Source organism: Rhincodon typus, chromosome 8 (genome assembly GCF_021869965.1).
Source record: "Rhincodon typus isolate 14 chromosome 8, sRhiTyp1.1, whole genome shotgun sequence".
NCBI lineage: Eukaryota > Metazoa > Chordata > Chondrichthyes > Orectolobiformes > Rhincodontidae > Rhincodon > Rhincodon typus.
Window position 1 is genome coordinate 10,294,825 of NC_063339.1, and position 14,293 is coordinate 10,309,117.

At 42.0% G+C, this 14,293-nt stretch overlaps 1 protein-coding gene across 1 annotated transcript in view; it reads right to left on the reverse strand.

Moving 5' to 3' along the window:
- nrxn3a (neurexin 3a) overlaps nt 1-14,293 on the reverse strand; it is a 1,856,693-nt gene that overhangs the window by 1,628,797 nt on the left and 213,603 nt on the right. The gene's annotated exons all lie outside the window — the stretch shown is intronic.

Genomic DNA, 14,293 nt, shown 5'->3' on the forward strand with positions numbered 1-14,293 from the left:
CCCCTTCAAGCCTCAGACATTGCTGACTTGGAAATATATCGCAGTTCCCTCACTGCTGTCAGTCAAAATCCTTGACCCACAAACATATGAAATAGAAGCAGAAGTAAAACATTCAGCCCATCAAACTGGCGACACCGGGCAAGGAGATGATGGCTGATCTGTTAGCATTCTAAACTTCACATCCCCATCCATCACTAGTTATCTTCGTTTCCCTGCCTAACAAGAATCTACCTACCATTAAAAACATTTAATGACTCTGTCTCAACTGCCTTCTGGAGTAGGGACTTGCAAAATCATACAACCAAAGAAAACAATCTCCTCAACTCTGTCCTACAGGGACCACCGCTAATTTTAAAACAGGGTCCCCTAGCTCTGGACTCACCCACAAGAGGAAACATCCTTTCCACATCCATCTTGTCATGACCATTCAGAATCTTACATACATCAATCAATTCACCACTCACTCCTCTAAACTTCAATAGGATGGGCCCAGCCTGTTGTATTATCCTATGGATCATAGAATCCCTACAGTGTGGAGGCAAGCCATTTGACCTGTTGAGTCCACACCGACTCTCTGAAGAGCATAACACCCAGACCCAACCTCTACCCTATCCCTGTAACCCTGCACCTACCAGGTCTCATCCACCTAGCCTGCACATCCTCGGACGCTATGGGCAATTTAGCATGGCCAATCCACTTAACCTGCACATTTTTGGACTCACTCATTCCATGTATCAATCCAATCAATCTCCTGCGGGAAGATAGATATTATTAAAATAAAGCAGGATCTGGCCAGAGGTGAATGGGAACAGCTCCATGCGGGTAAGTCTATGGCAGCCAAGTGGGGTACATTCAAAAAGGAGCTGGGGCGAGTACAGGTTGCCTTTACAGGGAAATGTAGGAGGAATAAGTTCAGAGAACCCTGGGTGTCCAGGACAATTTATGACTGGATGAGAAAGAAGAGAAAGGCTTTTAGCAACTCTAGAGGGAGCAATTCAACTGCAGCCCTTGTGGAATATAGAAAGTTCAAGAGGGAACTTAAGAAAGCAATTAGAAGAGCAAAAAGAGGGCATGAAAAAGGACTTGTGAACAGGATTAGGGATAATCCTAAAATATTTTATAAATACATTAAAGGGGAGAGGCTAACCAGTGGAAAAAGTGGGGCCCATTATGGGCCAAGGGGGCAATCTGTGTGTGAAACTGCAGGATATTGGAGGGGTGTTGAATAAATACTTCTCTTCAGTCTTTGCTCTGGAAAAAGAAGAATGTAGGCACGGAATTCAGGGAAGGGGACTGTGAGGAACTTGCACTGTTTGACATAGGAAATGGGGAGGCATTGGAGGCTCTGTCGGGCTTAAAAACAGACAAATCCCCCTGGCCCAGACGAACTGCATCCCAGGCTGCTGTGGGAGGCGAGGCAGGAAATTGCAGGGGCTCTGGCACAAATTTTTAATTCCTCTCCGGCCATGGAGGAAGTGCCAGAGGACTGGAGGACAGCTAATGTGGTTCCACTTTTCAAGAAAGCTGGTAGAGACGATCCAGGAAATTATAGACCAGTGAGTCTCACGTCACTACTGCAGAAAATTCTGAAGGAGAGAACTAATATCCACTTGGAAAAGCTAGGGTTAATTAGGGATAGTCAGCATGGCTTTGTCAGAGGGAGGTCGTGCCTAACAAACTTGTTAGAATTTTATGAAAATGTGATTGTGTGTGGAATAGAGAAGTTCAGTTGATGTAGCTTACATGGATTTTAGCAAAGAAAAGGTGCCACATTGGAGACTGATTGAGAAGGTTAAAGCTCATGGAATTCTGGGAAATTTGGTGAGTTGGATCAGAAACTGGCTTAGTAATAAGACATAAAAGGCAGTGGTAGAATGCTATCCGAGTGACTGGTATCCAGTGGTGTATCACAAGGATCAGTACTGGGACCCCTATTGTTTGGTATCTACATAAATTATATAGATGAAAACATGGGGAAAATGTTAAGCAAGTTTACAGACGACATCAAGATTGGTAGGGTGGTTAGTAGTGAAGAAGATGGTTGTAGGTTACAGGAAGATATAGATGAGCTGGTCAGATGGGCAAACGGTATTTAGCCCTGATACATGTAAGGTGTGGCACTTTCGAAGAAGAAACAAGATGAGGGAGTATTTAATGAACGGCAGGACACTGGGTAACTCAGAGGAACAGAGGTAATTATTTATAGCTCTATGAAGTTGGCAGAGAACGTGAATAGGATAGTTAAGGCATATGAGACATTTGCTTTCAACAGTCATGGCAGAGTGCCCAAGAGGTAATGCTGAAGTTGTACAGTGTGTTGGTTAGGCCACAGCTGGAGTACTGGTCAGCTCACTACAGGAAGGATGTGATAGCACTGGAGATGGGACAGAGGAGGTTCACCAGCATGTTACCTGAGTTGAAGCAACTGGGCTATAAGGAGAGACCAGACAGGCTTGGATTGTTTTCTTTAGTGATGATGTGGAGATGACGGTGTTAGACTGGGATGGACAAAGTCAGAATTCACACAACACCAGGTTATAATTCAACAGGTTTATTTAAAATCACAAGCTTTTGGAGCGCTTCACCTGCCGAAGCAACAGTGCACTGAATGATTGTGATTTTTAAATAAACTTGTTGGACTATGACCTGGTGTCGTGTGACTCCTGATTTTGTTTCCTTTATAGCAAAGAAGGTCAAAGGGGTCATGATTGAGTAGAGAGCAGCTGTTCCCCTTGGTTGAGGGGTCAATCATGAGTGGGCATCTTTCAGGGTAAGGGGCAGGACGTTCAGAGAGGATTTGAGGAAAAAACAGTGTTTTCACTCAGAGAGTGGTGGGAATGTGGAATGCACTGCCTGGGAAGGTAATGGAGGCTGGAAACCTTACAGCCTTGAAAAAAAATTTGGATGAGAACTTGAAATATCGTAACATTCAAGGATACGGGACAAGTGCAAGAAATTGGGATTACAGCACTTTTAGTCACAGTTATTGTTGGTGCAGACTTGATGGGCTAAGAACCTTTTCTATGACTCTGTGACTCCTCTAAACTGCCTCCAATGCATTTATATCTTTCTTTCAATAAGGAGGCCAAAGTGGCAAATAGTATTCATGATGTGGTCTCATTAGTGACCTATATAACTGTAGCATAACATCCATAATGTTTTGTTAAATTCCTCTCAAAATAAATGATAGCATCCTATTAGCCTGCTTGCTTGTGTGCTGTAACCACAGACTAACATTTAGTGACTCTGTCTTGAACACCAAAGATTGTTCTACACTTTGAACTTTTGCAGCTGTTCTGCACTGATTTCTCCCTCCTCCTGCCTCAGTGAACAACTTCACATTTCTCCACATTATTCTCCACCAGCTAGGTTTTTGTTCACTCAATTCAACCTATCAATATCCCTGTGCAACCTCCTTATACCTTCTCCACAATATACTTTCCTATCTGTCCTGTTGTCATCTGCAAATTTAGACTTTTTAAAAAATTCATTCATGGGATGAGGGCGTTGCTGGCTAGGCAGCATTTATTACCCATCCCTAATTGCCCTGAGAGCATTTAAGAGTCAACCACGTTGCTGTGGGTCTGGAGTCACATGTAGGCCAGACCAGGTAAGGATGGCAGCTTCCTTCCCTAAAGGACATTAGTGAACCAGATGAGTTTTTCCTGACTTTTGACAATGGATTCATGGTAATCATTAGATTCTTAATTCCAGATATTTATTGAATTCAAGCTCCACCATCTGCCATGGCAGGATTCAAACCTGGGTCCCCAGACCATTATCTGGGTCTCTGGATAACAGTCCAGTGATAATACCACTAGGCCATCGCCTCCCTGCCTTCAGCCACCTCATCTAAGTAATTGTAAAAACACAATGCCCCGGAACAGAGACCTGCAGGACTCCAAATGTCACATCCTGCAAAACAAATCAAGACCCATTTTTGCAGACGGTTTGCTGCCAGCCAGCTGGTCTTCTGCCCATACTAATTTGTAACGCCTAGATCATAAATTTTTATCCTCTGCAACAACCTTTGGTGCGGTATCTTTACAAATTCCTCTAAAAATCCAAGTACAGTACATTCACCGGTTCGACCTTATCCACACAAATGTTGCTCTTTCAAAAAACTCTTCCTTCCATGAAGCTATGTTTGAAGAGACATGCAGGCTCGGTAGGTCAGCCATGGTAAAGGTGGGATTATAGGGATGGGGTCTGGGTGGCATGCTCTTCGGAGGGTTGCTACAGAAATGATGGGTCAAATGGTCTCTTTCCACACTCGAGGCATTCTATGAATCGATGATTCTATGTTGACTCTTCCCAAGTGGCTTCAGTTTTTCTAAATATGCAGCTACATTGGGTTTAATAATTGATTCTAATACTTTACCTACAACAAACATCAAGCTAACTTTTGTTTTGTTATCTTCATAATATCAAATCATAATTATTGATGTATTCCTAAGCTTGTTTGCTCTGGTGCTCCTGCATCCTCTGCCCTCATGTCCTATATTGCTATGTTCTTCTCTTTCCTTGTCTCTTACTTTTGATATGATGCAGCTTTCTACATTTGACACTGTAGTGATTGTAATGAGGTCTGCCAGGTGGACCTCATGGAAGATGAATTCCCTAATTGAGGCTGTAAACCTGGTCCAATCAGGGACATAAGAACATAAGAACTAGGAGCAGGAGTAGGCCATCTGGCCCCTCGAGCCTGCCCCACCATTTAATAAGATCATGGCTGATCTTTGAGACTCAGCTCTACTTACCCACCCACTCACCATAACCCTTAATTCCTTTACTGTTCAAAAATTTATCTAGCCTTGCCTTAAAGACATTCAGCGAGGTAGCTTCAACCACTTCACTGGGCAGGGAATTCCACAGATTCACAACCCTTTGGGTGAAGAAGTTCCTCCTGACCTCAGTCCTACATCTGCTTCCCTTTATTTTGAGGCGATGCCCTCCAGTCCTAGTTTCATCTGCTAGTGGAAATAATCTCCCTGCCTCCACCTTATCTATTCCCTTCATAATCTTATATATGTTTCTATAAGATCTCCCCTCATTCTTCTGAATTCCAATGAGTATAAGCCCAGTCAACTCAGTCTCTCCTCATAATCCAACCCTCTCAACTCTGGAATCAACCGAGTGAATCTCCTCTGCACCCCCTCCAGTGCTAGTATATCCCCTCTCAAGTAAGGAGACCAAAACTGCACACAGTACTCCAGGTGTGGCCTCACCAGGACCCTATACAGCTGCAGCATAGCCTCCCTGTTTTTAAACTCCATCCCTCTAGCAATGACAGACAAAATTCCATTTGCCTTTTTAATTACCTGCTGCACCTGCAATCCCACCTTCAGCGATTCATGCACAAGGACACCCAAGTCCCTTTGCTCAGCGGCGTGCTGCAATTTTTTACCGTTTAGTCCATTTTGCTGTTATTCCTACCAAAATGGATGACCTCACACTTATCAACATTGTACTCCATCTGCCAGACCTTTGCCCACTCACTTAGACTATCTATATCCCTCTGCAGACTTTCAGTGTCTTCTGCACACTTTGCTCTACCACTCACCTTCTGCAAATTTGGACACACCACACTTAGTCCCAAACTCCAAATCATCTATGTAAATTGTAAACAATTGCGGTCCCAACACTGATTCCTGAGGCACACCACCAGCCACTGACCGCTAACCAGAAAAACACCCATTTACCCCTACTGTTTGCTTTCTACTGGTCAACCAATCATCTATCCATGCCAATACATTACCTGTAATACCGTGCAACTTTATCTTATGTAGCAGCCTTTGGTGTGGCAACTTGTCAAATGCCTTCTGGAAATCCAGATACACCACATCCACAAGTTCCCCATTGTCCACCATGCAAGTAATGTCCTCAAAGAATTCCACCAAATTAGTTAAACATGACCTACCCTTCATGAACCCGTGCTGGGTGTTCCCAATGGGACAATTTACATCCAGATGTCTTGCTATTTCTTCCTTAATGATAGATTCAAGCATTTCCGCCTATAGTTACCTGCTTTTTGTCTACTTCCTTTTTTAAACAGTGGCGTCACATTGGCTGTTTTCCAATCTGCGGGAACCACCCCAGAGTCCAGTGAATTTTGGTAAATAATTACGAGTGCATTTGCTATTTCCCCCATCACCTCTTTTAGTACCCTGGGATGCATTTCATCAGGGCCAGGAGACTTGTCTACCTTTAGTCCCATTAGCATGCCCAGCACTGCCTCCTTAGTGATAATGATAGTTTCTAGGTCCTCACCTGCTTTAACCTTCTTGCTATTAGTTTTCGGCATGTTATTTGTGTCTTCCACTGTGAAGACCGACACGAAATAACTGTTTAATGCCTCGGCTATTTCCTCATTCCCAGTTATTAAATTGGCCTTCTCATCCTCTAAAGGACCAATGTTTACCTTCGCCACTCTTTTACGATTTACATATTTATAGAAACTTTTGCTGCCTGTTCTTATATTCTGAGGTAGTTTACTCTCATAACCTATCTTACTTTTCTTTATAACGTTTTTTTGTGGCTTTCTGTTGGCCTTTAAAGATTTCCCAGTCTACTAGTTTCCCACTACTGTTTGCTTTTTTATATTTGTGTTTTTTCAATCTGATACTTTCCTTTATTTCCTTAGACATCCATGGCTGTCTCTCTCTTTTCCTACAATTCTTCCTTATCACTGGAATATACTTCTGCTGAGCACTGCGAAAAATTGTTTTGAAAGTCCTCCACTGTTCCTCAATTGACCCACCATAAAGTTTTTGCTCCCATTCTACCTTAGCTAAGTCCTTCCTCATTCCTTCATAGTCTCCTTTGTTTAAGCACAGGACATAGGTGCTGGATTTAACCTTCTCACGCTCCATCTGTATTTTATATTCGACCAGACTGTGATCGCTCCTTCCGAGAGGATCCCTAACTATGAGATCATTAATTATTCCTGTCTCATTACACAGGACTAGATCTAGGATAGCTTGTTCCCTCGTAGGTTCCATTACATTACATGGAGTCCTGACTGACAGATATAAACAGGAGTGTGAGACATTGTGTTCCCTCTGAGAGCTGGCTCAGTGCTAGCTGGGTCAGTGTCACGTATTACGCACACGTAAATAAAGGGTGACTTGGTGATGGGATACCAACCTTCTTGGAGTTGTTTCAGATCCCTACCTTCACTGTTTAGTTTAATGTCCTCTCTTCTTCCCTAATTATATGATTCACAGAAAACACTGGTCCTGGCATGGTTCAGATGTAAATTGTCCCAACAGTACAATTGAAAATTCCCTTATACTGATGCCAATGGCCCACAAACTGGAACTTCCCTCTGTGAGTCTCTCTAATTTGATGTACCATCTGCCCAATTTGCATTCAGCTCAGGTAGTAATCCAGAGATTATAACTATTGATTAGAAAATATCTAAAAGGATTGGGTTAAGCTAGTAAAAGGCAGTTTTAAGACTGATGTCAAAAAGCTCTACTTCACATAAGAAGTGATTACCATACGAAGTAGAACCTGGGGTTAATAAAGGGGCATAAACTTTTGTATCATTTGTAAACCATTGGAATCCTCAATGGCATGAACAAAGGTTCTTTCTCAGTAGGCAGAAATGCATGGTTTATTTCTAGCTTATGCTCCCCATAAGCTTTAACCTATGACTACTTAAAAATCTGTCTCCTCATTAAATTTACTCAATACGCGAGAATCCACCACACTCTGATGCGTGCATTCCACAGAATCACCACCCTTTGATAGAATTAACTTCGCCTCATCTCTGTTTTAAATCTGCTACACCTTATCTTAAAACTCGTTCACCAGAATTAGGTCTCCTCTCGTCCTTCCAAACTCTACTGAGTATAGACCTAACTGCGCAATCTCTCCTCATGAGACAAACCTTTCACCTTTGGAATTAATCTAGTGAACAACTAGATCAATGTTGAAAAAGGGAGTGGTGTGGCAAGGTAAATATGGGAATCATCCTTGATGACTTTCAAGAATTTAAGAGGTGGAGCCTAAAGGCCTAAGGAAAATGCCCACCAAAGCATCCACTATTTATAGGGTCACTTGCTTGAGTAATCTGGCATGTAGATTATCAGGGCCCGGGGATTTTATCAGCTTTCAACCCCATTAATTTCTCCAATATCATTTTTCTCCGAATACAGAATGCTTCAGTTCCTCACTCTAACTAAACCCTGTGTTCCCTATCATTTTTGGTACATTATTTGTGTCCTCCTCTGAGAAGACAAAAGCAAAGTATGTATTTACATTTCAAGAAGGAGGTAGGTATAGCTCTTGTGGCTAAAGAGATCAAGGTGCATGGAGGGAGGGTAGAATTGGGACATTGAGTTTGATGATCAGCCATGATTATATTGGATGGAGGAGCAAGCTTGAGGAGTCAAATGGCCTACTCCTGGTCCTACCTTCTATGTCTCAATGTTCCTAAGGAACAGTCAATAATCTTTTGAACACATTACTGTTAGGGAGAATGATAGTGTATTAGAAATGTCACCAGACTAATGTTCGGGGAATATGAGGCCACTGTGGCACTAGTGAATCTAAAGTTTACAACTATCATCAACTGTTGTAAAAACAATTTTAGAGGGCTGGAAAGTGGAGTCAAGATCAAGATGAGATCAGCCATGATTGTATTAAATGGCGGAGTAAGCCACCCACTCCCGCTCTGAGCTCTTATGTTGTGTTCTTGATATTGTGTGTTTAAATCTGGAATTAGGAATCCAATAATGACCACAAAACCATTGCCAATTTTTGGAAAAATGCATCTGGTTCACTTTGAGAGAAAGAAATCTGCCATCTTTACTTTGTATGGTCTACATGTGACTCCAGACCCATAGCAATCTGGTTGACTCTTAGCTGCTCTATTAAATGGCACTAGCAAGAGCAAGGACAATTAGGGATGGGCAACAAAAGCTGTCTTTCTCAGTAATGCCCACATCCCAAGACAAAGAAAGAGAAAACAGTGAATTCCTAACGTAAGGTGAAATAAGCCTTCACATCCCCACACCTGGGGTCTAAGCAGATTTACCTCCTCTCAAGAAAAAGTTACAAAAATGCATTTGCACTTGCAAGGCTGTACAGATCATGAAATAATAGCTGTTTTCTGCTTCTCCCATTCCAACTGGCAAATGCAGCAATCTGGAAGAGCAACTAACACTGTTTCCATGTAACTATTCCATTCTGAATAGCATGTGGAAAGATTTCATTTCTGCTCGTACAAATGTCAAATATAAAGAGACTCCGCTGAGGGAAGGGATGGGGAGGGATTGGTGTACTGCAAATCTGCAAGTCAAAGCTAATCAGCCCCTCAGGAATTTAATTAGTTATTGTATACACTGTTTAACTTTGCCTGCGCACTTCTGCAACATTTCTGATTTGTAAGAAATTTCCACAGGAAAAACAGCTGTCTTCTAAGCAGGTCTGATTTGAAATGTTTTTTTTACCTGCATAAATTCGAGACACTGAATAAAAATGAACTCAGCTGAAAATGGGAAAGTGCATAATTAATGGCTGGTCATTATGCAGTTACACAACACTTGAAGGTGGCTCTTACATGTTAATGCAGGAAGAAGCAGTCACAGGAAGGGGGTATGGAATCTCTTCACACATACTTTGTAGTGACTGTAACAAGGTCAGCCAGGTGGACCTCATAGAATATGAGTTCTCTGATTGGGGCTGTTAATCTGACCCAATCAGGGAGCCCTGGCAGACAGGTAAGAAATGTCAGATATCCTGCCGACTCTAAGAACTGGCTCTGATGGAACTGGATCAATGCTAAGGACTCTCCACATGTGAATAAAGGATGACTTGGTGACAGGATACCGGCCTCTGTGGAGTTATTTCATACTTGAATTCAGTGATAATTAGCTAGTTAACTGCAAGTGATAAGTACAGAAGGTATTTACAATAAATTGCACACCAAGAGAATAAACGATGGTCAAACTCCAATATAAACAATAAAGTTATCCATTTATTCATGTTGCTTCTTTGTAAAGAGGTGTGATGCTGATTAAAGTGAACTTCAGGAGGTCAACATGATGGCCATAGCTCAAGAGTGCCGCTCTCAACTGGGTTTCAATATTGCGCAGTTCCCATTGACTTGAATACGACAATCTAAGTTGACACTTCAGGGAAGCTCTTCGGAATTCCATTCCTCAAAAGGCAGTGGAGGCAGAATCTTTAAATATCTTTTTTTAAGGCAGGGATACATACATTCTTGACTACCAAGGGAGATGAAAGATTATCAGTGATATGCAGGAATGTAGAGTTGAGATTAAAATCAAATCAGCCACGATCTCATCGAATGGACAGACAGGTTCAAAGGGCCGAGCGGCCTACTCTAATTTCTTGGTCGTATATTCATATGTGAAACCTCAAGGACCAGGTAACCACATTTCAAAGAGAAGCAGGAGATTTGTCCCCTATGATCCGATTAATACTTAGTCCTCAACTAATATAAATGAAAGAGATTATCACGTAATTTATCTCATGGGAGTCTGAAAAGATTTTGCTTTGTGCAAACCGACAGCATCTTCTGAATGAGAGACTGAGTTAGTATTTCAGGTCAACAGCTGAAAAGACAGTCAATATTCTTGCTTCAGATTCAAACTGTCCTAAAATATACTATTGATGTTTTCCGTTTTGTCCTTTTTTGATGTGCATCACAGTAGTTCAAAAAAACAGAAGTGAACAATATATTTGATCGAGCTCTTCTTGCAGCATGGTTGAAATAACTGTTTAACAATTGGAATCTAATGGATAAAATTTGCATTAACAGCTGTGTTCGTGGTGCTCGTAACATCGTGGAATTGGATCATTAAATTTTATTTATTTCTTTTAACAAACGAGGAATTGAAATTAAACCACTCTTCACCAATTTCACTGTAGGGTGGCACGGTGGCTCGGTGATTAGTAATGCTGCCTCACAATGCCAGGGACCTGGGTTCAATTCCAAGCTTGGGTGGCTGTCTGTTTGGAGTCTGCACATTCTCTGCATGTCTGTGTGGGTTTCCTCCCACAGCGCAAAGGTTTACAGGTTAGGTAGATTGGCCACACTAAATGGCCCATAGTGTCTAGGGATGTGAAGGCCAGGTGGACTAGCCATGGGAAAGGCGGGGTTACAGGGATTAGGTGGGATGCTCTTCAGAGGGTTGGTGTGAACTTGATGGGCCAAATGGTCTGCTTCTGCACTGTAGGGATTCTATGATTTTGGAGGATTATTCTTCATGGCAGTTATCAAAAGAGGTTGCATGAGGCCGCAAAAGAACTCTTCAAGACAAAGAGTTGAAAGGCGGTCACCTTTAACATGGTTAAAATATCAAGCCACCACTCCAGTGCACACCAACTCTCGTTTCCTTTCATTCTCTTGAATTTTTGCACACTTTTCTGTTTTTGAAAACTGTAGAAGTCATTCTTGCTGCCTCATGAAATGCCGAAAGTACATAGCTTCTTGTCTGAACAATAATACTTAGATTTTAATATGCAGTTTGACAAAAATATGTTCATTCTATCTTTCAAAGGGAACATACATTCTTCGGCTACTGGCTGAGTGAGGTCAAAACTTCAAAAGATGACCGCAACAAACTGCTACACTTTGGACAAATCCTAATGTCATGTAAGGAACTATATAAATGCAAAGTCAAAATCAAATCCAACCAAGCACTAGTTCTGGCCATTTCCAAATCAAATGCTTCATCCTAGAAGAGAGTTTTCCGTCTGCTTGCATTCACAAGTGGAATTGTTTTCAGAGCTTGGGTATGGATCCTGGCTCTCGCACAGCAAATTGAGGGTAAGTTCAAAAACATAGACAAATGACAGCAAACATATGACTCCATTTCGTGTCATTGCTGCAGCAAAATAATGCCAGGCTTTGCCTGGTGTTGGTTGCCTGCTCAGGGACAGAACACATGGAGAAGGTCAGACGTTTATGGAATTGAATTAGCGTTATTGTCACGTGTTCTCACACGAGTGCAGTGAAAAGTTTACAAGTCGCCACTTATGGCGCCATCTTAGGTAAAGGTACTCAGGTGCAGATTTTTGAGTACCAATTCCCAGGCAAAAAAAAAGAAATAAACATCCAGCACTGTAGACCACCAAAAATACAAAATCATAGTCATAAATTAGAAAAATAAAGAAATGAAAAGTTCAGAATGAGAGCCCTTCCACGATAATATCCCAGGCTTCAGTCAAAGCCACTGAAAGATGTCCCAGGCCCATCCAGACAAACCATGTCACCGTGAAGACACCACAGAAGCAGAGTGTGGGCCTGGGGTAGTCAGCCACGATCTTGTTGAATGGTGGGGCAGGTTTGATGGGCTGAATGGCTTCCTCTTGCTCCTATTTCTTATGCCTTCTGTAAAAATCGACCTCACTACCTCGACTGGACAGGAAGGGGTAAAAACATAGCCAAAGTTTCCTGATACGGTGTAGAAATTTCTTCAGAGTTCAGAACTCTCTGCCAATGAAAGTGAATGAGGCCAAAACACAGAAGGTTTTCAAGGTGAAGTTAGATATAGTGCTTAGGGCTAAGGGGATCAACGGAACTGCAGCGAACAGAGTACTGAGTTGGCTGATTGGCTATGATCCGAAAGAACACTGACCTACTCCTATTCTCTACATTTCTATATAATTACAATTGAGTAACTTCAGTTGGATGTAGGATGAGAACAAGGCTGTTCCTTACTCATTCTCAGGATTGTGGAGCTCATTGACTAGGCCAGCCTATCTTTCACAGCTGAATTTTTTCTTATTATTCATTCATTATATTTGGGTGTTGCTGGCTAGGCCAGTATTTATTGCTCATCCCTAATTGCCCAGCGAGCAGTTGTGAGTCAACAACTTTGCTGTGGGTCTGGAGTCACATGTAGGCCAGACGAGGTAAGGATGGCAGTTTCCTTCCCTAAAGGACATTAGTGAACCAGATGGGTTTTTTTTCCTGACAACTGGTAATGGATTCATGGTCATCAATACACTCTTCATTCCAGATTTTTTTTTTATTAAATTCAAATACCGCTACCTGCCATGGCAGGATTTGAACCCAGGTCCCCAGAACATTGCCTGGGTCTCTGGATTAACAGTTCAGCGGTATTACCGCTAGGCCATTGCCTCCCCTTGATTTATTTATGTCCCCAGTTATTCAGAATCAATTGGTGTCGATGGAAACATGTCCAAAATGGAGGGTCAGCACGGAGGAGGTGTAAGGACCTGGATAAAAATCTGGGAATTCCCTCCCTAAGGGCACTGTGGGTCAACCCACAGCATGTGGACTGCAGCAGTTCAAGAAAGCAGCTCACCACCACCTTCTCCAGGGCAACTAGGGACGGGCAATAAATGCTGGCCCAGCCTGTGATGCCCATGTCCAATGAATGAATATAAAGAAAAAAGACAAATTAGCTTAAATTACCCTGAAAAGGAGCAAACTGGTGCTTTTAATAATCAATGCAAAACTGGGTAACACATGTTCTGAGGCCATAAACAAACTTTCAGTGGACACTTGGACAAAGGAAAGGATCGCTGGGGATCCCATTTGTATTATTTCCAAGTGCAGGTGCCAACAGCTCCAAACAAAATGGATCCTGGGAAACAATTAATGATTGTGAGTCTGGCAGAGCTCATTGAGAAGTCGACACTAGCCCATCGTAAAATTGGCAAAAGAAAATTGAAAATGCTTTAGTACCCTGTGACAATACGAGCGAGGCAGTCATTGTTTTATTTTTCCCAAAGGATTCCTGAACCAGAATCGACATTGCAAATGTTGTAGATTAGATGGATTTTCAATGTCACTTTGGTGAATAATTAGATCAAACACAGTAAAGATTAATTATTTTGAGATCCAAATTTAGAATTGCAGTATGGTTTTGACATAGAAGAAGGCCATTCAACCCATCATGTCTCTGCCAGCTTCTCAAACGAGCATCAATACTGAGTACCAATCTCCTCCCTTGCCGAAATAACCAATTTAATACCCTCTAGAATTGAACCTGCCACTTCTACATCTCCAGAGAGCACATTCTATACCCGAACATCTTAGAGTCATAGAATCATGAGTTGTACAGCATGAAAATAGACCCTTCAGACCAACTCATTCATGCCAACCTAGATTAATTCTGTCCTATTTGCCAGCATTTGGCCCATATCCTGTAAACCCTTAGTATTCATGAACCCTTCCAGATACCTTTTAAATGTTGCAATTATATACTTGCTGTGCAAAAAAAAAGCTTCTTCTCATATCACTTTTTTCTGATGAAGGGTCTAGGCCCGAAACGTCAGCCTCTCTGCT